At 37.9% G+C, this 24,141-nt stretch overlaps 1 protein-coding gene across 2 annotated transcripts in view; it reads left to right on the top strand.

Moving 5' to 3' along the window:
- Positions 1-984: 984 nt before the first annotated feature.
- Positions 985-24,141, top strand: part of kank3 (KN motif and ankyrin repeat domains 3) — a 49,204-nt gene continuing 26,047 nt past the window's right edge. The window contains exon 1 of one of the 2 annotated variants that reach the window (XM_036141001.1): positions 985-1,074. The gene's annotated coding sequence lies outside the window, so the exon portion shown is untranslated. Of the gene's footprint in view, positions 1,075-3,445; positions 3,558-24,141 lie in introns of those variants that run through there. The other variant, XM_036141000.1, reaches the window with a different exon arrangement.

Raw genomic sequence — 24,141 nt, 5'->3', positions numbered from 1 at the left:
CGGTTGCGTTATGTTTGATGTCATTCTCACATCCAAGTTTAAACCTCAGAGGTAACTGGAGTTAAGGTTAACGTGGCATGAAGACGAATAACCACCCTTACAGATTGGTATTTTCTTTCCTTTTCCCACTTTAATTTGTTAAATCATCCAACAAATTTTAATATCAAACTCCTAATATGAGTAAATATAAAATGCAGGTTTCAAGTGATTGTATCTACCAAAGGGGGAAAATTGCTTGAAACCAACCTGACCCTGTGTCAAGATGTGTGATACTTCCAAATCAACATTTGGAAACCAATCTTTTTAAAGCTGCATTTTGATCTGGTAAATATTTTCTTCTATTTTATTGTGTTTTGTGCTTGCGTTGTAAAGTGACCAACGGTATCTTGAAAGGCACCTCTGAACAAAATATTTCATTATTTATGCACTTGAACAGCTCATCTTCCTGACTGTTGGCTGTTGTGCTACATCTGTTAGTTGTTTTTATTTAGCTTGCAAGAAATTGATTACAAAAGTTCTTAAGAGAACCACAATAGACAGTTCTTGCACTGTTGTTTAAAAAAAGAGGACAGAGTTTACCATCCCGGGTCCGTCGGTGGGGCTTTGCAGATTTAAAGCAGAAATCCCAAGCAGGATGCCTGTGTCCTTTTAAAACTTAAACCCTAAACTTTTAATCGCATTTCAAAGAGATGTTTATTAAGTTTACCTACTCATTTTGCACTGTAATGTCTCCATAAAACTCAATTTAATGCGTTTTTACCAACTGCTGCAGCTTTTAATAATAAACTTCACTATCCCAGGGTAGGAAGAGTTTTTCCTTCATTTGTTTGTGGCCTTCTGTCTATGATCAAACTACATCTAGAATGGTCAGGGAACATAAATTAACATTTCTAAGATGCTTCTATAATAATACTTGATTGAATATGTAGATATCTGTATTTGTTATTAAAATAGTGGAATAATATAAACATTTTCAGTACTTGACATTATGTCTGTTTCTGTGTTGAGATGTTCTTCGGAGGCCATGAAGACAACGTGCTGGTTCACTTTGAAAGGCAACAGCGCCATCTAGTGGTGAGTACAAGTACTGGACCCTTACAACGCAAAATCTGCTTCCAGCTTCTCAAGAATAATATATATTATAAATAAAAGTGTTTTATATAAGTGAACCAAAATCTTAACAGGCAGTGAAATTATAGCACTCATATACTATTTTAGTTTTTATTGTTGAAAAACAGGAACTCTTTGGAGGAAGAGTATCAATGCTTTGCGTTTTGGGGCGATAAATGTCGAATATTGATCATAGAAAAATGTCGTCACTTTGGCGCCTTTTGTCTGAACTGGACTGTAAACCCCTCCCCTTTTAGTGTAAACACCCACGTGTCTGGGTTCTAGCTTCTGATTGGTGGATGTGGCTGTCTGTCACTGACTCGTTCTGCTGTCAAGCTGCGTCAGTCCACGCAGACACGTCGGACACGTCACCGGCGCGCGCACAGATCACCAAGACGCAACCAAAATAAAAGCATCGATCATTGATGGAAGTTGGATAAAATAAACGAATAATGATAATAAACTGAACTTCACAGAGTCAGGTCGTTCTATAATCACTACAAAAGTCACTTTAAATTGTGAGGTACAGCATTTACCAAATAAATAAATAAAATAAAATTAACTAAATTAAAATAATCCAGAAATTGTGATAAAACTGCAATTATGCCCAAGAAACTGGGAGGTTTTATTTTTGTCAAAAATTGATATTAATATGGTTGCTTGGCCTTTCATTGAAGATACTTTTAATATAAGTGAATGTATCTTTAAACAATGTTGACCTGTTTATTTAAAGGATATTTAAGGAGATCACAAAGCTGTTAATTTAATGCAACTCAATACAATGAGGAGGAACAATCATTCCCGGGCCTTTCATTTGATTGACAAGTTCTGAATTATCAATCAAAAACGTTTTAACCATGTTTCTCCTCTGACAGCAAAGTTCCAACTTTAACCCAAAGAATCAAGTCACTTACCGAAACCAGGTCTGTTTTAACATAATAACCCAGACTGAATATGTGAATCAGTAGCTAACAAGTTAGCATAACAATGATAATCTATTATTGTCATTGCAACACACATTCTGATGAAATTCATCCTCTGCATTTCACTGTGCGGCGCCCAGAGAGCATTCTGGGGCTCAGGGAGCCAGAATGGTAATCTGTGGGATTTGAACTCAGAACCTTGCAGTCTCTTCAGGACGCAAGCATCCTGCTCTCTAAATACTAGGGCACCTCTGCCTCATATAACGGCACGAGGTAATCACAGGTAGCAAAATCTAGTAGAGCTTTAAAAAGTCACTGAAAGGGTTTTAACGTCAAGTAGTTTTAATGTGTTTTAAAAGTTAATAAATTATCTGGCTGTACATAGAGCATCGCAGTGCGACCCCCTACCCAGTATGTCGCTGCACACTGCCTGTCAGCTGGCTGAACAAAGAGTCCTACACCTTTTCCTCATTTACAAGAAAGACAAATTTGCCTGTGTGGTAATATTTCCAGTCCCATTACACACAGAGCTTGGAAACTAAAGTAGCTCTACTACTGGTCATTTCACTGATGAAGAACAAGCAAGTTTTACGCAAACATGCATAGATACAAACTTTAACTGTATTTATGATTCATAAAATTTTTCAATTGAGGAAAATTCTGCTTTTTATTACATACATATGGGCATTTCTAAGTGACCCCTAAACTTTAAATGGTAGTGTACATTACTTAAAATAGGAAAGTTGAGAAAAAGATGAGATTTATTAATTTGTTTCTTGTATATAAATTTGTTTGTCTGAAAATAAGTTATTTCTTTTAAATGGTATTATTTGAAGATGCCACAATGTGCACACAATGTCAAAACACACTTGTCTGAGATCATTTTAGAAAAAAAAAAAAAATCTGACATTATGATCAATAACTCTGCACTCCTGACAAAATACGATAAACTTGAGTCATTTTTTTTGGATGCCTACTTTTTATTTGAACTTGAGTAAAAATATTTTATATTATTTCCATTTTTACTTGAGTGCAATGTTTGTCTTCTCCACTCACCTCTGAATTGAACTAAAAGACAATATTTTATTTTACTGTAGCTGTGGAATGAGTTAATAGCTTGGCTTCTTTAAAATGTGTTTTGTTTTTTTTGATAATTTTTTCCCCTCAATATTATCAAACAGTGAGAATCTCATGCTGGACAAGTTTTCTTATAATCTAAATAAAAGTTCCCAAATTAAATCCCATGTTGAGTAATTCTATGAAATCCTTTTCTACCACCACGATGAGTAGGTTTCTGAAGCAGAAGCTCACTGTGGAACTGGATTAAATACCAAACAACTATTGGTTATTTTATTTTGAAATTCAAATCTAGAACTTTGTTCCACATTTCAGGAAACTTGACATTAGAGCTGAAGCCTGAGAAGTGGGAGGCTTTTTTTCCCCCTCTTCTCCTCCCAAACTTTGCCTACCTTCTCTGAAAGTTATGACAAACCTCAGTGTGACTGGCCGGAGACGAGCCAGAAGGTAAGCAACGAGCCTCGTGGGTCAGTTTATATATTGCTATGCTTTTATCAGCTCATTGTTTCCAAACAAGTAGTTTAATGTGTGGGGGGGCTTGCAGCAGGAGAACCACAGAAGTTATTGCTCCTGTAATATTTAGTAGATGTCCTGCAGTATTTCCCTAATTGTACCACAGTTTACTCTGATTTCATGATATCATGTTTGCATTTTGTGACACAATCAGTCTTTGAGTATCTAAATGGCATCTTTTATAGACCTTCATGGTGGTATGTTGTGGCTTACTTCTAAAACTGCCCTACAAAGAAATTAACTGTCTTATTCACCTTTTCCACCCTCTGCTTTAAGTAGTACTTAATACATTTAAAAGCTTCTGTTTTTGGGCTTGAATTGAGAAATCTTTTGTAGTTTATGATCACATATTTAGCAACGGATGTGGATGTTCTGTGACCCTTTTTTTTTAGGTTTTAGGATCTTTAAACTTATGTTGTAGTCTTCTCATTCTGTTTGATTTCCCTTTTATTCTCTACTCTTTACCCGCAAATCAACGTAAATTGTTTAACCTTTTCCTGCAGAAAAGCCTTTGAAGCGTAAGCGTTGTGCGTGAATGAAAAGTAAATGTAGCGCAGATTTGGAGGAAAACATCCTTTTTCCTCAGACACTGTTTGTGGGTGAGGCAGCTTCATTGGGACGGAAATCCCCCCCTTCTCCCCTCCCCAGCTTCCACTGTTGTCAGAGTTGTTAAAAAACCCTCCTAGTTTTCTGCCTGGTCTGCTGTCTCTTATTATGGACCGCATCATGTTGCATTCAAATATTTGGAAAAGCTACAGAGCTGGATAGATACTCACATATTCTCATTATTGCCATGAATAATTTTGATGCAGTTCACCAGCTTTATTTCCCCTGTATGGATGATCCAGAATCTAATATAAATTGTTCCCTAATTGACAGAAGGTCTAAACCCCTCCCCTGAATAAAACAGCTAAATTACCTCCTCAGAATATTATCAAGTTCTCTGGAGGCCTGAGCCTTTCTTTTAGTCTAGGTGCTGAGACTCCTTTTATTATGTGTACAGTCTTAACATAAACCCTCATTAATGTTTGGGTAAATGTTTCTCATTAAGTTGCAGAGGAAACAAACATTTTTAACCCTTGAACAATGGTCTTGGCTTTATATTTACTGGATAATCGGCCACTGATTTTTGGCAGAATGGGTAGAGTTGATTTAAGGTGGTTGGTTTACCGGCATGGACCCACTTTTAAGCAAAAGTTTAGGATTAAGTTCACATTTTTAAAGGAATGGAAGTCAAAATCATTCCAACAGCTTATTATTGCCTTTCTTTAGCCATTTCAGATCCAGTCTTGTTGTGTGTTTGGATTCAGTTGTCCTAGTTGTGTCCAGTTTCGACCTTCTAACCCCAAACAGCTTCCGTTTTAGATGCAAGGAAAATAAGACATTCCAGAACAACCAAAGAACCACAAAGCCTCATCAGTGACATGAATTTGAAGACATGGGAGGACAAGCGTCATTAGCCATAGTGACACATGTTTAACATCAAAGTTGACTTAAAGGGTATCAAGCAAAAACGGGGCCTTTGCACCGAAATTTGTACTTTCAATTTTAAATTTGAGGCTATCGAGACAAATGTCTTCAGGAGAAAGGTTTGATGAGATATTTTAGCCAAAATGACAATAAATATGTTTGAATGTGTCAAAGTGAGGCTATCAAACCTAACACCACTGTATCAGCAGACAAGCATGCTGATGGCAGCACCATGCTGTGGTGCTGTTTGCATGAAGGAGGTGGAATTAAAAGAGAGCAGTCCTATCGCTGGTGTCTAAATCCTTTAACTATAATCAACATCTTGGTGGTTCAAACTTTGGCACAATGACCCTAAACACACATTAAAAATGGTTCTGGGATCAACGAAACAGTAAGAAAATGAGACTTTATCTCAAACTTGTTTTTAAAAATTCATGAACTACGATTAAAAGACGAGTCAAAAAACAGATATTTGATTCAACCTCACCAATCATACCAACAACGGTGACCCACGCAGAATTAAGCCAGAGGTTTGTTGATGGCAGCAGACATTTTCTGCTTTGTATGCAATTGTCAAAGCGAGATTTGTTCAAATATTAGTGGGTGTGTTTGTATACGTTTCAGCTTGTATGGACATGATTCAAGTTTGACCCGACCACACCAAGGCACCTCCAGTATCAGGAAAGAGGCTGGTAGCTGAACTTGAAGCTGCTTCTTGTCCTTTTGTTTGAAACAGATTATATCAAGTGGGATTTTCTTCATCAGCCTTTGAGAGACGACGATGACGATGTAGTGCCTGCAGGCGAGCTCTGGACGCCGAGTCCGAGACATCCGCTGCATTGAAATAAAAAGTCCTGCATGTTGTTGGGTTGGTGTGGGGGCGTGTTAGAATAAATACTTGAGTGATGATGAAATATTACGTTGTAGGTCGTATTTATAGTTGCACATCCATCAATTTGTCTTATTTTACTAAAACAGGATCTTACAACTCAGGAGCAAAGATGCATGTTTTCTGTCAACGCCTAGAAGTTGGACAAAGGGGTAGTGTTTGAAATACGTGAGCACATTTCCATTGGTTAAAGCTCATTTCCTGGTTCTGGCTTTGCTCGATCATCAGGGCAGCATGAAGTACATTTCGTCATGAGCTTCAGTCCACATGGGTACAAACTCTCTTCAGTGACGATACATTTGATGTAATCATGACATCAACACTGTTCCAGCATCTCTTGGATTTTCCAGTTCACCTACCTTGTTATTCATACTATTTTTGGGTCAATTGCTCATGCGCTGGTGTTTACTTCAGTTTTTACTTCAGCCCTAGTAATGGCAATACGGTGCCAGTTTGTCACTTGTTTATTCCAAAGAAAAACAAAGATGTTCAAGCAATCTAGTACCAGCACTTAAACATAATTTTTGTATTCTCAGTGTGTTCCAGGGATTAATGATACACTTTTCAGAAGGTTTTAGGTTTGGGTCATTCCAGAAGCTTTGTGTTTGCCTGATTTTATCCATTCAGTTATTTATATGGGGCCAATTATCAACAAACGTGATGTCAAGGAACTTTAACAAAAGCAGATGTAATTTATGTACATTAGTACATAATATCCTTCCAGTCTTATAGACAAATCAATTTCAATTTGATCCTAGTTATAATTCAATTATAAGTTACAATGCTATAAGTCAAATTCAGTTTATAATGTCAGTTTTCCATGTAAGGCTCTAGTCAATTCAGTCGTTAACCTTTCAGCAATATTTCATGCTTAGCAAGTATGCGACAATAATAGACTGCTGAATGGTTCAAGTTGTTAACTTTACAGCAATCCCTCATACTGGCTAAACGTGACAACAGCAGACGGTTGATTCAGCCGAGTGGTTAACTTTGCATTAATCTCTAATTCTGAGCAAGCATGTGGTGACAGTGGGAAGAAATTACCTTTTTTTTTCTTTTATGTTTTTTTGACCAGGGGTAAATGCCTGTAAAACTTTTCCAAAACCAGTTTTTCTGTGTTTGGGTTTCATTTTCCTATTAGAACATCTAGTTGTTAAAGTTAGACTATCCAACTTAATTTGAGTAGTAGTCAACATAATTTTTTTATTTATTTTTTTATTTTACAAAAAAATTCTTGATCATATATACAGCATTTGATGAGGCGAAAAGCTTATGACTTTTCCAACAGTGTTCATACTACCCGTAGCTTGGTTGGACCTTATTGTTCTGCCCTAAGGCCTGCAATTTCTGCTTCAGCCCAAAAGATGATAAAATGCTGGTTCTTAGTTAATCCACCCAAAGCCGCTAATCCTTGCATGGTCGCGGGAAGCTGGCGCCTATATGCAGCGGTCATTGGGCACCCTGCACTCTAGACAGAGTGGTTCGTTAGTTGTCTTTTCTAAAGAAAAAAAAAAAGAATAGACTTTCAAGAGATTTATCACCTGGACATAAACATAGCTGACCTCTAATGGTACTTATTACAACAAAACAATATTATTTTTTTGTCTTTCTCAGTTTGTGACTCAGGTAGTAATTGGGGGAACCTCTTTAGTTGCCACACCAAGACCCTTTTGTTTTCAGCCAGCTGGTTGGCAGTGCTCAGCAATGGGAGAAGGTAGGTTTTCGTTGTTTATGCCCTACAGAGCTGAAAAAACCTGGACGGCTCTCGTACATACGCTGTCATATCATGAAGAGGACTTTAAACAGTAACAACAGTATGACAGCATTTAGTGTTTTTTTACTTTTTAACAATGTTCTATATCTTCATCAGAGTAACCAGTCTATGCTGAATAGGAAAAGTTTATTTTTTTGGTTTTACACTATATACTATCAATCTCTTTCAATTTGGGCTTCAGTACAGGTCAGCAAAAGTGATAACTTAATTTTTTTCTTGAATATATTGTGGTGCAGAAATCTCCCCAGATGAGGCTGGTTATTTAGACTAAGGTCAAGTCCACACGTAGCCGGATAGGTGGGGGGGGGGGAAATATGCGGTTTTCAATCTCTAAAAACAAATGATTCTGAAAACTCTAGCCAAAGTGGAGATGTTTAAAAACTCAGTTTTTGATCCTGTGTGTGTACACATGACAAAACGGACTTTTAGGGTCTGGCGCATCACAATCGGCAACAAATAACGCGCCGCTGACGTCACATGTACAACGGTTGTTATAGACTTAGCCATGCAATGGCGGATAAATTAATGCTATCAGTGAGATGCTGATTTATACGTTTGTGTTGTGATTGACTTTTTTACAACATGTATCTAATTATTGCTAAACTGGACAAATTCACTGCTATGAAATTTAAAAGCATCTTCGGTCGCCAAGGCACCATAAAGCATTTTCTGTCTTCGCCTTGGTATCGAGACTTCAAAGTAAAAGCATACACGGAACATTATAAACATTAGTTAGTTCAGAGGCTTTTTGCTTGTTTGTCTTTCCAAGTCCAACTGCTCCGTTACGTTAAAGGCTAAAGGAGGGAGAGCGCTGGAGCTCTGCTGTTTTACACCAATTCATCCTCCCATTAAGGTGGACAATGCTGTTCACCATCGCCTTTATTTTGAAGGGCTCTGACTGGCTGACATAGGTTTTAGCTTTGCAATACACTGCTCCTGATGCGTATGGCCTGTTTCAAACAACGCTCAGTGATGAATTTGGGTTTGTGTGGATGAAAACCTTTCTCAAAATGATAATGTGTATATGATATGATTTTTAAAAACAATTTGGTAAAAATGTTCATAGCTTCACGTGTACAAGGCCCAAGTTTCCAGTTATCCATTACAAGCAGCAATTTTGGGTAAATTATTACTAGTTAATGTATGGTTCAGTTCTGTGTATGGGACCATAATTTTGATTTTACTGAAACATTTAAATTTCTCTTTAGCTGTTTTAATGTAAACTGTGTGGAAACGGCACTTGTTTATATAATTTCTTCCTAAACAATTCCCATTCAGTTCCCTATTTACCAAAGGCAATGCAAAACTTGGCTCCATTCAGAAACAATCAGTTTGTTGAAACGGTTTTTCTTTGTCTTTTTAACTCAAACATTAAATATTACTTGTATTCTGGATGAATAATGAACTGATTGAAGCGATGAAGGGAAAATCATCTTTGGGTTAAGCTCTTAACAGCTTTCCAAAGCTCCCTCTGGAGAAAATCGTCTTCCTGCAACAGGACTCTGGGGTTTGACTTACTGCTGCAGCCTCAAAAATAGCTTCCCTGAAAGTTTAGTCTGAGGTGTCTGCAGGTCAAAGTTACAGTCTGTTGCTCTAATTCTATAATGAAAACGTCCACTGTCTTCCTGCTTCATGCATTTTGGACTTATTGACACCTCGGTGCTGCTGCAGGACAGTTTATTTAATAAGGGCAAAATCCAATCCGTGGCTGTGCTCGTGCGTCCTGTAGCTTGATAAGCTGCATGCCGTCGTATTTTTAGCTTTATTACAAGTGGTTTTAATTTTAGCAAGTCTGAGAGTCGGTCTGTGCACTGCTTTGACATGATGCAGTGAGGACAGAGCCGGAGCGCGAGGAACGAAATAACCGCTCGACACTACAGAGATATGGAGTAAAAACTAGACATTCTTGTTGGTTTTGTAAATATTAGGACCCTAAAACTTAGATTTCTGTGATCCAAGTTCAGGCTGATCAATTGTATTTAATATCAAATGTTAACTGGCTAAACATCATCAGTTCATAATAACAGCTAAAGTTTAAGATTTAATGTTTTTTATGTTTATTACGGAAGAGGATTAGGGCCCCTCAAAAAAAAAAAGTCTACTCAATTCTGACTTTTTTCGCAGAATTCGGACTTTTCTCGCAGAATTCGCTCAGAATTCTGAGAAAAAAGTCAGAATTCTGACTTTAATCTCAGAATTCTGTAAGAATTCTGTAAGAATTCTGAGAAAAAAGTCAGAATTCTGAGAAACGTCAGAATTGAGTAGACTTTTTTGTTTTGTTTTTTTTGAGTGGCCCTAATCCTCTTCCGTAGTTTATTCATGGCATCTTAACAGAAGTTCTGGAGCAGATTGTTGTCTTTGTGTTGTAGGTATCAAAATAAATCAGCCATGTTTTTTTTTTTATTGAACTCTATTTTTATTTACACAGAAGAGGCCCCTGTAATTATTTGCCTGTTGTGTGTTTCTGATGTTATTGTTGGTCCAGTTAGAAAGGGGAACTCCAGTTCCTTAATGAAAATATTGTACTATTGAGTTGTTAATTAGTTAATATTTAACCTGCAGTTGATTGGTTGGGATTTAATGTCTTTGCTGCTAAATTGTATCAAAGCTTTTCCAGACGCTCTTAACTCTTTTTGCAGACATGATCAAAGCAGATTTAGGGAGATTCTGAAGCAGATTTTGACCGTTTTAAGCTCATGTGAACCACAACCCATCCTTGAATGGATAGACAACATTTTTCTTGTTAATGCTGCTTTTTGTTAATGCTACCACTGATTAGTGAAGCATCCATCAGAGTAAAGGGCTTTGTCTATGAGCTAGAATATATAAGAAAAGTAGGAAAAAAATGCTTTTCTAGCTTTTGGTCAATAATTATCGCGTATTAGGATCAAAGGCAATGTCACACAGTGTCTCTGTGTGTGATTCCCAAGAAAATGTAAACTTTTACCTTTTTAAAGAAGATTTTAAAAAGGCAACCAACATTATTATATCTAGTATGCTTGATGACAGGTTGATACTGGAAGTTAAAATTTATTTAATAGAGCAACTTTGTCATAATACCTTCAGCCTTCCTGTTACCATATGAGGTTCTTGCTCTCTCTCAAACTCTGAAAATACAGAAAATATCTTACCACCCACACTGAAGGGTGTTGTCATCAGCGTGATCCGGTTGTGCCTAATTTGATGTGTTCACTAATGGAAAAAGATAAATTTTAGTATATATATATATTTATCACCAAGTCACCTGTCGTGGTCTTTTGAGCTGCAAATTGGTTATTTTCTCAGTGCAACTCTAACACTGGCCATACGTTGTTTTTTTTTTCTGATTTCAGAGAAATTTAAGGCTTCAATATTGATGTAGAAATAAATCTGACATTAGATCGCCCGGTCAAGCCAGTGGAACTGAAACCTGTCCAATGTCAGACCTTGATTGAAATTGGCCAAGCGATCAGTCCATCCTCATAACCAATACTGACATCCTTATTTGTGGTTCAATAACCTCCAGATTGTTGAATTTCCAGCGCTGTCTCACTAATGTAGTCCTCTAAATTCTCCATATATTTAATCTTTCATTATTTCTCTCCGATTACTTTTCGGCGCAGTGATAAGCTTTTTAATGACGTTCAGTTCATTAGCTCACCTAAAATGGCTAAAGGATTTTCAGCTTTTTACTTATCATTGTTTCTAAAAGGGTAGGTAGTTTATTGTGGAATATGACAGTGTAAATAATAACAGAGAAACATTAAAAGATGTATAAAGTGTAAAATAACTGAAGTTGGGAGGAAAAATGTAGAACAAAAAAAATTACATTTGAAATGGAACCAATATGGAAATCTGTTATTAATAAGGATTTTTAGCAGCAACAAAATCCCAGTGGGAATGACAATAGTATGTATAAGTAGTGCAACACCTGGTAGAATTTAAATGACTTTACTAATTTAAATATTTATAGCTGACTCATAAGACTTGATTTACAGGTTGTTTCTGAGTAAATTGTAGTAGGTTTGGTGTATATTTACGCACACTGGATGATTTTAAGATTACTGCGGTGGAAGATTGATAATTTTACACCAACTTAATCAATCAAAAAGTCAGATTTGGGAATCTCTTTCTCATTTTTTTTGTCAATTATGCTTTTGTACATATTACAAATTAAATAATGTAGATTAACACACTGGTGCTTCAACTATAAAAAAGGTGCCGACAGATTAACAAATGACAGATTTATGTTCAGTGGCATCTTAGGAACCGTCTCAGTTATTTATCAGCACAAAGAGCGTCTCTCTTGGTCATAATTTAATTGGTTTTGGGATCATGAGTGAATTACCAAAATAATGTCATTTCAGGAGCTCATGTTCAGTGTTTGAATCATTTGTAAGGGGAGTGGGGTTTTTTATTTTCTTTTTTTTTCCTACATATTGAAAAGAAGTTTCAAAATATTTGGAGTTAATCGGGTTAACTTGATCATGCTGAATTTTCTTATCCTCACATCTGCTTAGTTTGATAGCGGAAATTTCCTACCGAACGAAATTCAATCTGCAGGAATCTTTCTTTTTGAATTTCTTGACCAAGAGGTTGCGCAGTAATTTAAATGAGAAACAAAATCGTTGAACACACGATATTTGTGGAAATAATGGCCGGCAGGGCTGCAGAGCCTTAGGAAAACAAATAATTCTTAAGTGTTTAATATGTAATGTATCTTCTAAAGTAGTTTCTCTATAGGAAACTAGACATGCATAATAACATTATCATGTGGACTAGTCTAACGAGGACTAAATTACTCTACACTGAATATAAATGAAATTAAAAAAAGTTTGTCAAACCTTTTGTTTGTGAAAACAAGACCACATTTTCCCCTCCAAAATATTGCATAAATCTAGTTTTGTATTCTTCTACTAAACCAAACATTGTGTGTTGTCTCATGAGCATCATGTGTGGTAACACTCAGATTAAAAGATGCTTGAATGTTTGACGAGGACATTAAAAGAAATTACTTCTGCAGACAGAAAGTGAAGCGTAGTAAACCCTACAAAGCAAAGACCTTCGTAATAAGCGTAATTAAGAACTATATTAGTCCCTCAGCAGCAAGCACAAGGTTACGGTGTTGGTAAAATCACGCGGTTGGAGTGCAGAAAATAACCAGATTCAGCATTTAAAGGCACAGCAGTGTTGCTTTTAGATTCTTGACGGAGCAGGATGTCCAATGGTGTGGTCAGATAAGATCATGTTCTAATTTTTCTGAAACTTTCTTTTAAATGCTGAACAAAAAAAAGTGGGTATAAATGCCTCCGATCAGCTGCTGTTGGGACTCTATGGGACACCAGCGGAAATCTGTTCTGTGACGGCAGGATGGAAACGGGTCAAACTGAATCTGGTGAAATGTGCTTGCTAAACTAAGCATTCTAAAAAAAAAACAAAAAAAAAAAAAAAACAGAAAACTTTGTGAGGCTTTGTCCATTTAACTGTGATCCCTGAAATACCTCTTAGTCTGAAGTGAGCTCAACAACTCTCGATTCAGGCTCCACAGCCCATCAAAGCACAGAGCTCGCCTCTGTTTGGTGGTTCATCATGGGACAAATGTGATGTTTAGCACTGAGGTGGCTGAGGAAACGCTTCCCTGCCATATGAAGTCCCAAGGTCTCATAAAAAGGCCTAACAAGCCTCTCAAACTGGATGGCCAGTTCCTGCTGTGGTCTAAATGGATAAAGAAGTCTTAATGAACCACTTTTAACTTCCTGTTTACCTTGCAACCTGTAATTCACTGACTTGTTAACTTTTTTTTCTTCTTCTCGTGATTTGTTACAAGTAGGTTGAGTTAGAAATTGATCTTGGCAACAAGAAGCCTTCTGCAAAAGTCTTAAATTATCTTTTTTTTTTTTTCAAATTCTGCTTCAAAAGCAGAGTAATATTATTATAAAAATAATATTTGCTACCAGTGGTACCCCAATGGGCCATTTGTTGGGGGGGGGGGGGGCACTTTTACTGCTTTTTCATTCATTATTTATTCAGTCTAAAGCTTTCATATCAGCTTTAGCACAAGAAAGCATATAAAATCCATCATGTGCCTGTTAATCTATTTAAAGTGTTCACTGTATTCCAATTACAGGTCTTTGGGATTCTCAGAATCGAACAAAAATACTCTTTACGATGCATCCATTATCATGTTTGTAAATGAGCTGAAGCAGTGGCGACAAATTGTATCAAGCCCTCTTTAAAAGATAAGAAATCTGGCTCCTTGGAAAGAAAAGTTAAGCGGATAATAGATGACTTCAGATGCACAAAGCCCTGCATGAGGTAAAAAAAAAAAAAAAACATACTGTGCGTCAGGACCTTAAACGTTAAATTAAATTGGTGCATTTTAGATTTATTTAGATTTTAGATTACTAAAATGGTCAGAGAAAAACAGAAAATCAGTCAAACTTACAACATACCGATCGCTGTTTTTCATTACCCTCGTCTTTTTCAGCCTCTGTGGCCGTCTTACCTCCCGTCATGGTTTATTAGAGTCGTATTCTGGCTCAAACATGAGGCTCAACTCCTTGCAGCAGGAACACTACGTCTGACAGAGCCGTGGTTTTCCTGAATTGACGGAAATGCCTTCAGGGTCCATGTTGGAATCCGTTAAGTCGCTCATCTGCGATAGTGTTTACAAAAGCCAACAAATCACCCTGAAACAGGGATGTGGGGGCCAGCCCTGAATGTACGTACACTCCTATGACCCAGATGTTCACTGCGAAGACATCTTTAATAAACAGTTTTTTGGTGAATTCCTCCATTGAAATTTTTGCTAATATTTTGTTGTTGTTGTTGTACTATACAATTATGTTTTAACTATAGTTGTATAGTACTATGTTTTAACATTTTAACTAAAGTTAAAATGTTAATTTCAGTCATTGGGGACTTAACAAAATCCGTTAACACAGCCAATACAGGTATTATTATTATTCAGCATCATATTTTAAAGTCCTGGTGTTTTGTTGAATGTTGTAGAAGGCTGCGTCTTTTAAATATATTTCATCAGTGAATGACATAAAAATAGCTACCTGACAAAATAAACGTAACGCCTGGCAGACTTCAAATCACATCTTGCCGTGAACACAGAGGAAATTACCAAGCCCAGTCTGAGGCCTGATTGAATCAGTGCATTCTGTAAAACTGAATTAGAAACCACAAACATGTATTTTACACATGAGCAGCTCTGGGGAGATTAAGGTGTGCTCTCCAAGAGACATTTCAAAGAGTTGTATGCCTCCCCTGCCTTGTCATTACCCCCCCCCCCCCCCCCCCCCCCCCTCCATCAAACACATGCACAACCAGTGTAATTTCCAGCAGCCAAGGAAGTAACACGATAATGGACGCATGCAGCATTTCAGTTGTTTCTGGGCATGAAACACGCTGACATCTGTTCTTATTCTGTAGTTATGAAAATAAAACATCTGGAGACTCTAGCAGTAGCCGCTGTTGAGGAGGAGACAAATGGGCCAGAGTCTGCTCTTAAAACGCAAATCTATGGCGCAGTTATCTAGGTCAGCTCCAAACTGCTTTTAGAAAAGCTCTAAGCTTGTTTAGCTTCCTTGTTTACCTGGTTGGAAAACTCAGTTCAGTGTTTAAGTCATCATGCTGAATTTTCTTATCCTCACATCTGCTTAGTTTGATAGCGGAAATTTCCTACCGAACGAAATTCAATCTGCAGGAATCTTTCTTTTTGAATTTCTTGACCAAGAGGTTGCGCAGTAATTTAAATGAGAAACAAAATCATTGAACACACGATATTTGTGGAAATAATGGCCGGTAGGGCTGCAGAGCCTTAGGAAAACAAATAATTCTTAAGTGTTTAATATGTAATTTATCTTCCAAAGTAGTTTCTCTATAGGAAACTAGACATGCATAATAACCTTATCATGTGGACTAGTCTAACAAGGACTAAATTACTCTACACTGAATATAAATAAAATTAAAAAAAAGTTTGTCATTTGTAAGGGGAGGGGGGTTTTTATTGGTTGGAAAACTCACAGAGCGGAGCTGATTGAAGAAAAAGGAAATAAGAGAGAAATTAGGTTTTGTCTGGTAGGGTTTGTAATGAATATAAAGTTTAAAGTTAGTTCAGCTTGTCATGTTGGGGAAGTAACACATTTTTCTGGTCCCTATTTTAACCTGACTGAAGGTAAACTGGGTTAAAGTCAAGCTGTGAGGGACAGGTTATTTTCATATCGGGACATTTTGGGTGAGGAAGGACGAAAACCGCGGAAGTACGAAATGATGGCAAAGAAAAAAACAATAACATTGTTTAAGACAACAGCAATAAAACAAATGAGCTCCCACATTATTAAAAAAATCTGGGCTAACAAGTACTTTATCTTTAGATGATTCAGAAATTTTGACGTGTGGTGCAGTGTTTTTGTCATGATCACTTAATGTCTTACCTGCAGTGATAATCAGCTTTTTATTTGTCTTAGACTTAGACAACTTTATTTGTCATTTTGTATGCACAGAGTGCGTACAGAACGAAATTTCGTTGCATACAGCTTGTAAATTGCAGAAGAATTGGATTTACAGTATGAGGTGAAGCAGTGATTTAAAAGTAAACAATTTAAATGTAGACAATGCAGGAGAAGTCACAGTGTACAGGTGAGTATTTTTAAAACTATTTCTATGTGCAGAAATTGATTGTGCAAGGGCATTAGTGCAAGAATACAGCTTGTAATTCACCGTAGATTTAAAATACAGTATAAGGTGCAGCACTGATTTAAAAGTAAAACAATTGAAATGTAAACAATGCAGGAGAAAGTCACAGTGTACAGGTGAATATTCATCCATCCATCCATTTTCTGACCCGCGTAATGGAGATGCAATGATGCGAAATGTGCAATATACGAATGTATATTGCACATTTGTCATTGTCATTGCAAATAATAAAATTCATCCCCTGCATTTGACCCATCGCCATCTTCTCATTGTTGCATCTGTTTCCCACATCTTTGGTTGTGGAAAACAGAATTGGTTCTTTCCCAGCCTTCCCCCTCAATAGAACCAATTAAGAACCAGCTTTAGCACGAGCTCTGGTCTAGCACCGACTCTGCTTTGGTGGAAAAAGCTAACACAACAGACCAATTTACTATAATGGCATCACAATCTGGCTCAGTACTCATTACATTTGTTTTAACCAAGTTATTATCATCGCCATTTATTTGTGTGCATCAATTAGAATAAAATGTGCGACTGTCACTCATTTAAAAAATTTAATTAGCTGTCTGGAGACAGTGGGAGACCATCTCCAGACCCCCCACTTGGTGTTTTACTACCCATAATGGGGTCTCAACCCCAAATACCGCTGCCTTAAAGGAATGCTGTGGCAAAATTTTCGTTTAATTACAACACACTGGAAAGCGACGAGATAAAGTTTCATGTTAAATAGCAATAGACAAACATATAAAAGATAAGGATGTGTTTGTTACCATTCAGTTACCTTAGATAAGACCCAAAAAGTGAAATGTCTTGTTGTAAAATCCCTCTAAATCTCTTTAATGTCACAATGTAGGGAAAAGTCTCGCCTGTAGAAACTAAAACATTTTTTTTTCTCACCAAGAACTGTGGATATCCTGGGAAAGGGCCTCCCTTTATCCTGATTCAGGCTGTTCCAAACAGCTTTAGACTCGCTGTGGGAGCCACTCTACCTCCAAACGGCGCCCCACTCAACCTAAAACTCTCCAAGTGGCCGCTGCTTCCTCTCTGACTTTATTGCATTCACTCGGTGACATCTTGAACCTGCACGGACTCTGCATGGGCCGTGTTGGGGGGGGCCTGATGTTGGTGGAAACAATGTGGCTTCAGAAAAACCGTTTGAAAACAGCGCAGCTACTAAAGAGGCATAATGCCTCATTGTGGGGTCTGAATGTGGCTGATTGTATTTGCTGGAAAGGAAGAAGGAGGAGCTTCAGGATGCATGTGATGTTTTAAGTTAACCTGACAGATTAAAAAGTCACTTTTTTTTCCTGTTGTTTTTTTTTTTTTGTGGAGGAAAATGGGATATCAGGGATGCGAAGTCGGTGCATGGTTTATGACGCAGATATCGGAGTCAGAAAATGTCGATACCGTCTATTTAAAAATGAAGGTTGAGAGCTTCAGCACGCGTTGAGTTGTCTGTAAATGTGAAAGCGTGTTACCTAAGAGCAACGTGACGCGTCATGTGATATCGGATGGTTGTTTGCTGCAGGATGCCTGTGTGTGTGTGTCTTTGTAGCACAGTATTTGTTCAGTGGTCACTTTTTGCTTGTCTTCTCCTCTGTTTTCCTGCTGCCTTCAGGAAGCAGGTTTCAGGACGACCCAATGGCTTTCCTGACATTCCCCCCCCCCCCTCCTCCTCCTCCTCCACATACTTCCTCTATTGGGAGACAATGGGAGGTCTCTAACGGGTGCATGGAGATGTGCTTGTACTGATGTTGGGGGATTTATTAGGGGAGTTTTAGGTTTCCCTTCAGGAAACTGCTGATTTCTCCCAGCGGCGGCAGAGAGGCCCTCCTGGCTGTGTGTTTGCCCATTGTCGGCCTGAAAGGCCTCATGGGATTGAAGACATGAGGCTAAACTCCTCACCTGGAGATGCTCGGTATCAGCAGCTGGTTTTTGTTTTAACCCAAGTTGGAAGGGGGATGTTTATAGTGAAGATTCGCCTGAAAAATGCAACTATTTTAGTTTATATGTTGGAATGTTTGATACTAACCCATTACTAGGCTCTACTGATTGAAACAACAGCTTTGCTAAACTATGTAAGGATTTATCTTCTATATTAAGATGAAAGGGAGGAAAACCTCCAGCAGAACCAGGCTCAGTGTGAACGATCATCTGCCTCGACCCACTGGAGGTTAGAGAAGACAGAGCAGAGACAAAAAAAGCAGAGAAGCACTGATCCAGGAATCCTTTCTATGTTATATGGTGATAGCAGATGATCCCTCCACTCAGGTGAGGTGACAGCTAACAGAACGCCAGACCAGATGTACCTAGTATGAAGAGAGAAAAGACAGAGAGAACACAGAGTTAAAAGTTGAAATAACAACAAATAATGCAAATTGGAGAACAGCAGAACTCAGTAGAGTGAGAAAAATAGACCCTGATGTCCTCCAGTAGCCTAAGCCTATAGCAGCATAACTATAGAGGTAGCTCAGGGTAACCTAAGCCACTTTAACTAGAAGCTTTGTCAAAAAGGAAAGTTTTAAGCCTAGGCAAGGCAAATGTATTTGTCCAGCGCATTTCAGCACAAGAGTGATTTACATGATTAAAACATAGGAAAATAAAAACAGAATGAAAGCAAGTAAAAACATGAAACAAAATAAAACATGGGAAAATGGAACCTAAAGGAAAATATAAATGATTTTAAATACAGTTGGACTACAAACTTAAACTAGTGATGTTTCAATTAACATTTAACTCGAACAGTCAAAGGCAATCCTAAACAAATGTGTTTTTAATCTTAATTTATAAGAACTGAGGCTTTCAGCAATTTTACAGTCTGGGGGTAAGATGAGTGGAGCATAGGAACTAAATGCTGCTTCTCTATGTTTGGTTCTGGGTGCAGAGTAGATTTGAGCCAGAAGACCTGAGTGGTCTCGGAGGTTGATACACTGATAACATGTCTGTGATATATTTAGGTGCTAAGCCATTGATTAGTCTTAAAATTAGACAGGGTGTCTGCCTCACGGACCAAATTGGGAGAGGAGCCTGATAGCTAAAGGATCTGCCTCCCATTCTACTTTTAGAGACTCTAGGAACCACCAGCAGACCTGCAGTCTGAGAGCGAAGTGCTTTGTTAGGAACATACGAGGTAATCAGAGCTCTGATATATGATGGAGCTTGATTAGTAAGGGCTTTATACATTAGAAGAAGAATTTTAAATTCTATTCTTAACAGGAAGCCAATGAAGGGAAGCTAAAAACGAGAAATATGATCCCTCTTGTTGATTTTCATCAGAACTCTTGCTGCAGCATTTTGGATCAGCTGAAGGCTTTGAACTGCATTTTGTGGACTTCCTGATGGTAAAGAATTACAATAGTCCAGCCTTGAAGTAACAAATGCATGGACTAGTTTTTCAGCATCACCCCTGGACAGAATGTTTCTAATTTTGGTGATATTCCTGAGGTGAAAAAAGTAAAACCCTGGAAACCTGTTCAATATTGGATTTAAACAACTTTTAGTCTTGGTCCAAAATAACACCAAAGTTGTTTACTTTATTACCAGAGGCCAATTAATGCCATTAAGATCAGTTCAATCCTGTTTTGTTGAAATTCTCCAAAAGATTTGTGTGAAACATCCGGAATAAAGTTAGAATAACCGAGAGGACTTGAAACGGTTAACTTCTGCTGCCGTTGTTGATACAAATGACTGACATAATGGTATGCATATAGCGCTGGAGGCATTTTCATGGTTTGGATCTCATTCTGTGAATGTGTGCATGCTGAGGTTTCTGAATGGGTGTTTTCTCATGTAAAGCAGTCAGATTGAGGATGTTGGTGTTAACTCACTCCCCTCCTTGTCAGTCAGATCGAGTATCCGTCTCTCTCTCTCTCTCTCTCTCTCTCTCTGTGGCCTTCCTTTCTCGGGGAAAGGGTGGTGTTGGGGATGAGGTCACTGTTTCAAAACATGGCCCCAGTTCTTACACCAGCAAAACATTTCCTCTTCCATGAGTCCAGCTGAATGCGGGACAAACCAATGTCTTCCTCTTCATTAATGGCACGCCGGCCTGTGTGCCGTGCTGAGATGACAGGAAACGGCTGAACTTGGCGTCACATGTTCCCTCTCGGGCTGCAGGGGAAAAATGCATGAATGCTAATTTGTTCTGTACTTGTCTTGTTTTTGCTGGTGTGGCAGGAGGGCATGTTTCCTCAGAAGTTAGGTACATTTGGCGAAATGGAAAAAGGACCAGTTGTATTCATAATTTCATCTTATACTGAGATATTCATTAAAAATGTGAGCGGTTCGGGTCAGTATACCACAGTAAATTACCTTATATATCACAGCAAGAATATGAGTTTTACTGTTAGTTAATTCATAGGACAGCTAAAAAAATGTAATTAAATAACTCAGGGTAGAGAAGGGAAGTAGCACAATAACTTGACTCTGAAACCGATAACCGTTCATTGACTTATGAAGGGAGACGCTCATCTAACGATCGGTTCCAACATCAGAACCCGGAAATCTATGGACGCCAATCCGGTTTCAAAGCCCCAATGTGACCTCAACAAACTCTGTCAAGTGATGTAATGCTGTCTAAAGCACTGATGTGACATTCTCCGTGTCACATAACCTCCACTCACTGAGTTTAATGGCTGTCAGATGTCATGCCAAGGGTCTGTATGTTAGAGCCCGTCTGCAGACGCTGCAATCTAACCTTCGACAACACCTGTTTGAGATCTACACGTGGCCAAATGTTCCTCAATCAAATAAATAAATCAACAAGGATTTTAAACTACATTTCATGGCTTAAAATCAAATATATCTACTATGTGTTTACAGTGTATTACAAAACCTGTTAAATTAATTCACATTAAAATGTTTTAGGTCAGTTAGGATAACCAGAATTATTTGTATTTGCATAGTACGACAATAATAAGAGACACAATTGTTATTCTAAAACTTGCATAAACTAAGAAAACTATGTCTTTAAACAATCTGGGAAAGCTCAAAAGGACCATTGTTCTGTTTGGAGGAAACAGGTAGATTGAAAGCCTAAGAACAGCATCTCAATTGTCAAGTAGTGCGTTAGCAGCTTTGGTGTTTGGGCAGCTATTGGTGCAGGAGGAAGTGGTGCACTTCACAAAATAGAAGTATGCTTTATTGTTCTGTAGTGGGGAAATTCAGGCATATCCGCAGCAATTAAGGTAAAAGTTTACAGGCCATGCTCTCACAGCGCAGGGGTAGTGAGCACGACCTACACTGCAAAAAGGAAACTAAAAGTGAGTAAAATTTTCTTCAAATGAGTATATTTTCCTTGATTTGAGCAGGTAAATAAGACTATTTGCCAATAGGATAAGATTTTTGCACTTAAAATAAGAACAATTAATCTCCATCTTATTTCAAGTGCGAGATATCTAATTATCATATTTTAGACATAATAATACTCGTTCCATTGGCAAATAGTCTTATTTAGCTGCTCAAATCAAGGAAAATAAACTAATTTGAAGAAAATTTTATTTACTTTTAGTTCCCTTTTTGTAGTGTATGTATGGAGGCTTTAGTCCTCAATATGGCATACCCGTGTTCCATTCCAGCTTGAGGTCCTTTACCGCCTCCCCCTCCCCCCATATATACATACATATATATATATATATATATATATATATATATATATATATATATATATATATATGTATATATGTATATGTATGTTTACAACAGAAAAAACTACTATAGTTGTTAAAATTGCAGTCGAAGATTAAATGAAATGTGCAACTGAGTTGGGTGATTTTGAGTGTACAAAACATGCACTGACTATATACTTTTGCCTAGAAAAAAGTCTATTTAGAACACAACATTTTAAATTGTGCTGCAGAAATGTAAACAACTTGAGTTTTTTGGGAGCAGTGACAGTTATAAAGTCTAATAACTGCGGGGAAGAAGGCTCTGCAATCACACTCCTTTGTGCATTTAGGATGCAGCAGAAAAAGTGCTATATAAATAAACTTTTATTTAATTTGAGCGATCTGTCTCTGAAGGAGCTCTCCAGCTCTGGATAAGCTTCATGCATGGAGACACTGTCCAACAGCGATGTTATTTTTGCCAGGGTGCTTCTTTCTCTCACCGCCTGCACTCGGTTCAGGGAACATCCCAGGACAGAGCTGGCCTTCCTGATCAGCTTAACCACTTTCTCTCAGCTGTAGATAAGCTGCAGCCCCCATAGAGCTGCACTATAGAACATGGCTGATGCCACCACAAAGTTAAAAAGGCTCTTCAGGAGTGAGTGTCCTCTGCACCCCAAAATATCTCAATAGTGTGAGAGGACTACTTCACTGCTTCTTCTTCAAACATCACAAAACATTTGGTACATCTCTGTCTTGGGAAGAGATACACATTTTTGGGAAAGAGGTAAAATATGACTCACCCTAAATCTACGTCAGCCCAATCAGAATTTCAAAGATTGTATATGGAAACTAGTTAAATGCACTTTCAGCATTCAGTTATCTTTTTCCTTCCCTTTGTAGCATGTGATTATACTAAGGACTTTTTAAAGTGTTGTCATTTTATTTAATTTGCTTGGTTGATGGTTAAAAATGAAACCTTTGAAGCCCATTCCCCAAAGCCAGTCCTGGTGAAATGTGGGCCAAAGAAGACGAAATGCCTTTTTCTAAACATCTTCACAGGGACCTTTTAATTTTAGAGTTATATAGGGTCAGTCACGCTCTTTATGGCCATTTCTGGGATTGTACTTTTGGTTCGTCTGAGTGTCATTATGTTAACCGCTCTTATGTTGGCACTTCTTTTTGGTGTGAACGACTCGACAGCGTGGCACTCAGCTGGTCAGGACCGGAGGGGTTGCAAAGCAAAGGAATGCTGCTCCCTCATGCAGTCTGTAATTTGGTGTCATCAAATCAGAGAGAAAAACAACAACACTAGAGAGTTCAGGCAGATGTGTGTGTTTGTGTGTGTGTGTGTGTGTGTGTGTGTGTGTGGGGGGGGGGGTGTTTTGAGGGAAGTTCTGGGTGAGAAGCACAGCGAGTCATGTGAGAAGAGCAGGGTTGAGACAAGGAGGCATGAAAATAAAAGGAGATTAAAGGTTGCTGATGTGGGCAAAAGAAAAGATGGGGGAAACGAAGAAGGGCTTGGGAGGAAGATCTAAGTGTTCTGTGTGAAACCAGTAAATCTAATTTTTGCTACGAAAGCTTTTATTATCCTGCTCATGTCTTAAAGAAAACATCTACGCCCAACATTTGCTTTTGGTGGCATGTCTGTGTATTTTGTTCTGTTTACATTACTGTCTTCTTTTTAATGAGACCTGTCTCTCTGGAAGAAGATACCAAACTATATTGTTGCCCTTTGTTTGATTCCAGCTTATCAAACTTTTCATTCATCTCTACTTGTGGAAGATATCCCCACAGGATGATGCTGCCATCTCTGTGCTTGATGCTTTTCATTAGCTGAACTTTCTCAAACATGTTTGGAATCTTTTTTTATTGTTGTTTGAATCCTTTTTTTATTCAAACGATTCAAGATAGGTTGGAAAAAATTGGGTTTAATGATATTTCCTATAACATTTTAAGAAATTGGTAACACCAGTGCACTCAAAGTTGTGAAACGAGCTGATCCTGCAGTAGAATTAAATAAAAATCCCCCGGATGCTGTTTGTGGGGCCTGTTTTTTTTTTTGTCTTTATTGTGAGATTATTCAGATTTCTTAGCACT

Source organism: Fundulus heteroclitus, chromosome 9 (assembly GCF_011125445.2).
Source record: "Fundulus heteroclitus isolate FHET01 chromosome 9, MU-UCD_Fhet_4.1, whole genome shotgun sequence".
Lineage (NCBI taxonomy): Eukaryota > Metazoa > Chordata > Actinopteri > Cyprinodontiformes > Fundulidae > Fundulus > Fundulus heteroclitus.
The sequence above is the reverse complement of the archived record's forward strand: the minus strand, read 5'-3'. Positions and strand labels throughout refer to the sequence as shown.